This window comes from Lipotes vexillifer, unplaced genomic scaffold, assembly GCF_000442215.2.
Source record: "Lipotes vexillifer unplaced genomic scaffold, Lipotes_vexillifer_v1.1 scaffold165, whole genome shotgun sequence".
Classification (NCBI taxonomy): domain Eukaryota; kingdom Metazoa; phylum Chordata; class Mammalia; order Artiodactyla; family Lipotidae; genus Lipotes; species Lipotes vexillifer.
The window spans coordinates 23,203-27,861 of NW_006799066.1; positions in this window are offsets into that span (position 1 = coordinate 23,203).

Consider the following 4,659-nt stretch of genomic DNA (forward strand, 5'->3'; position numbering starts at 1 on the left):
ACTGTCCAAACTAAAACCCTTTCCCTCCTGCTACAAAAGATCCATTCTAGACTTGCTTTGACTATAGTTTTTATTAAAGCAATCATCCTTGATGGTCCTCATACAAGCAACTATATCATTACATCTGATATAATGTGCACTCAGAAGGAATTTTATATGAATTATCTGGGGAGAAAGTGAAATATTGCTTGGAGCATGATCACATATAGAGAAAGGAGAAACTGATTATCTGATTCCTAAATGGACGTTTGGAACAGTAAGGGGAGCTTTATTTTACTGTATAGTCAGAAACATACTAGGATTCTTAAAAAAATGTGGAGTTTGAACCACATGACTCATTAGTTATAAAACTGAATTCACTATGGGTAGTAAAGTTCAGACAGATTTTGAGTGGTATAATCCTGAGAACAACTTGGAAAAGAAAAACAAGAAGATAGAAGCTGCATAAAATCAGTAAAACTGTACCAAAAATATAATAAGAGTGTTTGCTCTTGATAGAATTATACAAGTACACCGAAAAGTTTTTTAGAAGCTTGCCATAGCTAATAAAATAATTTCATATAATATGCATTTGTTTGTATATGAGTATATATATCTATATATATATACATATACATATAAATTCTCAGTGGACTCATGAAGGAAATTAAAGAATTAATGATAAATGTGTGACTATATGAACTACACTTGGAAAATATTGAGCATAATTATCAGCTTACCTATGTTAAGACTGTATCATATTTGTACATCTGTATTCTGATTACTCCAAAATGCTTTCCAACTTAGTATAATCCATTTTATTCTTGCATAACTGGAAAGTGGAAAACCTGTAACTTGGCCCAATTTCCATGGCCAGTGATTAAAATTTTCCTGGTTGACAGAGTTGTAGTCAAAATTTCCTCCTGGCAGCTGCCGGCTCTCTCTCCCTAGGGCACAGAAATAGTGTGAAAATTTCTGCGCCATCCCTAAGCGTCCACGACTTACTCACCGCAGGTCTAAGTTCTCTATAACGGCCAACATTTTGGCTCAACAGATGTCAATTCCTGCCTTTCACAAAGTGCATTTTCCTGCCTTTCACACGACATGTCAAAATACTTGAATTTGCTGTCATTTACCATTTGACTGCTGACAGAGGCTCAGTTCAAATTGTGGACAGCACAGCTCCTACTAGTGGACTGGCCATCTATCAGACAATATCAAGAGAAAGCAGAGCTCACCCTGGTGGCGGTGGCTGGCTTCCAGTTTCACTAGTTCAGCTTTAAGCTAATTCTCAAGTCTTCTTCAGGGAAGACAAAATAGAGTTCAGTTTTATGATGTTCCCAGCAATCATGTCCATAAAACAGTGAAGATTGGTAAATACATTAACTTCAATATCATGAAATGTAAATATCACATGAATAGAATGAAATAGTAGAAGGAAGCAAGTTGCTTTGCAAGACAAGCATTGATGAATGAATCGAACCACCTCTTTCTCTTTTGCTTCCCTTTTTTTTTAACCAGACAAAATTATTAACTAACATACTATATCCTGGACTCTGTAGAATTACTTTTACACACTTAAAAAACTGAAGGGATCATATCACACACTTTTACCTGTTTTGACACAAGTGTAAGCATTTCTGTACAACTCTCACGGAAATCTTAAAGTACGAATACCCACCCTGTATGACATGGTGTCTTACAAAATGATGTATTAAGTAAAACAACTCTATGACTGCTGACAACATTCACAATCTACCTCGTGTTAAAAATTGTTTATGAAATCAGGAAAAGAAAGCACTAGAGGTTTTTGCTGTGGTTCCAGAGCCCCTGGCGATTTGGCCTACCTAAGTTGACTGTTACCTTTATTTTTTTCCTTTCCAAAATGTATTCTCACTGGAGTCTGGTATGACATGTGCAATATCACTTTAATCTCTACATCGCTACGTCTGGCATGAAAACTTCGCTTTTCCAAGAGAAGTAACTACATTGTTATTGGAAACAAAATTACATTCGCTCAAAAAACTGAGCCCCACGAGCCTGCCCTGGTTTATCAACTATAGAGAAAAAATCAGATATCGGTCATTCTGATTTGGAATAAGGTTTTTCTGGTAGAGAAAGAGGATTTCGATATGTGACAGAGAAAAATGTGCTACTTGTTAATATTCTCTTATATCATAGAATAAGTTCTCCTAAAAAATGTAAAACATTTTTCCTTCATGTATTTGAACAAAATGTTCTAAATTATCTGATGTATTGAAATGCAGTTATCACTTTACAGCAGATCGGAAGGCGCACATTTAACTGAGTGAGCATCAAAATATGACCAGAGGGATTGTGTTGTATTCCTCTTGGTCTTCTTTTTTTTCTTGGGAGTATAGTTACTTTACAATATTATGTTAGTTGCAGGTGTACAGCAAAGTGATTCAGTATATTTTTACAGATTATACTTCATTAAAAGTTATCACAAATAATGGCTATATTTCCCTGTGCTATACAATATATCCTTATTGCTTCTCTATTTTATACACAGTAGTTTGTATCTCTTAATCCCCACCCCATCTTGCTCCTCCCCACTTCCCTCTCCACACTGGTAACCACTAGTTTGGTTTCTATATCTGTGAGTCTTTCTTGCATATACATTCATTTATATTATGTTTTAGATTCTACATATAAGTGATATCATACGATATTTGTCTTTATCTGTCTGACTTATTTCACTAAGTATAATATTCTCTAGGTCCATCCATGTTGTTGCAAATGGCAGAATTTCATTCTTTTTTATGGATAAGTAATATTCCATTGTGTGTGTGTGTATAACACACCACATCTTCTTTATCCATTCATCTCTTGATGGACACTTAGTTTGCTTCCATATCTTGCTATTGTAAATAGTGCTACTCTGAACATTGGGGTGCTTGTATCATTTCAGATTACTGTTTTCATTTTTTCCAGATATATACCAAGGAATGGATTGCTGAATCATATGGCAGTTATATTTCAGTTTTTTGAGGAAACTCCACACAGCCTTTCATAGTGGCTGTACCAATTGCACTCCCACCAACAGTTTTAAGTGTTCCTTTTTCTCCACGTCCTTGCCAACATTGGTTATTTGTAGAATTTTTGACAGCCATCCTGACAGGCACGAGGTGATATTTCATTGTCGTTTTGATTTGAATTTTGCTAATAATTAGCAATGTTGATCATCTTTTCATGTGCCTATTGGCCATCTGTGGATCTTCTTTGGAAAAATATTCAGGTCTTCTGCCCATTTTTTTGATTGGATTTTTTCTTTTTTTGATATTGAGTTGTGTAAGCTGTTTATACATTTTGGATATTAACCCCCTGTTGGTCACGTAATTTGCAAATATTTTCTCCTGTTCTGTAGGTATTCTTTTCAATCTGTTGACGGATTTTTTTTTGCTGTGCAAAGGCTTTTAAGTTTAACTAGGTCCCGTTTGTTTATTCTTGCTTTTGTTTCTTTTGCTTTAGGAGACAGATCCAAAAAATATACTGCTATGATTTATGTCAAAGAGTGTTCTGCCTATGTTCTCTTCCAGGCGTTTTCTGGTTTCAGGTCTTACATTGAGGTCTTTAATCCATTTTAAGTTTATTTTTGTATATGGTGTGAGGAAATGTTCTAATCTCATTGTTTTACAGGTAGCTTCCCAAACTTCCCAACACCGCTTAACAAAGAGACTGTCTTTTCGCCATTGCATATTCTTGCCTCTTCCTCTTCATGCTCTTGTGTTTCCATGTAATGTCAGATACAATTGTTTCTTCCTAAATCTTTTCTCAGTGATTGAAAAACACTGCCTTGCTCTCTCCCAGATCTTGGCAGGTGTTGATTCCTCTCTTTGGGGACCTTTTCCTGATTTTCCAGAGTTTCCACATGGCAAACTTCTATAACCTTTAGAACAACTTGTCCAAATCCTTCCCGTTACTTCCTATATTCTCTTCTCTCTGTTACCTTTGGAATGTCCAAGTCAGTGTTCCTGAGCTTAATGGATAATAACATTTGTTTCTGTCTTGGTGTTCCCTCATATACTGTGAGATCCTAAAGAGCACAGACTGTTGCTGACTTTGTTTATTGAGTGCCTGGTGCTGTAGTGTATAACACATTGAGAGGACTTAGTGTTTCTTGATTAATTCCAGGACCACTGGGATTCACTTAAGGCCCCATATTTGGCTATAAACCATGCAGCGTACTGGGAAATCATTTGAGGTTTTAGCGATTGGTCAGGATGTATAACGTGAAAAGAAATGGAAATTTTTTCTCTGGATTAAAAACCTCCCATATCCCGAGCAGGAACTTTCTTTCTCCAGTGGCCTGCTTCCTTCAGGGAGAAAGGGAAAACCCCTCACAGCTTAACATGTGGTAACTAACGCCAAGTCATGAGGGAATTCTTAGTAAGTGGATTCTGCAAATAGACTGAATACCACAGTTAGTGACCCACAAAGGCAGATGCATCTCCAGAAATCCAGAATGACTGCCTTTCCTCTTGGATTCTCTGTGGCATGAAACAATTCCCTCTAAAACTTCTACCTTCCTCCCCCACGTTTGTCAAAATCAATTGTTTCGAAGTTAAAAAAGAAACTGAGCATGTTCTCCATATTCCAATAGAAAAATCTATGCCACATGGCATAACTTATTAATGGATCTCATTAACACTTCATAAT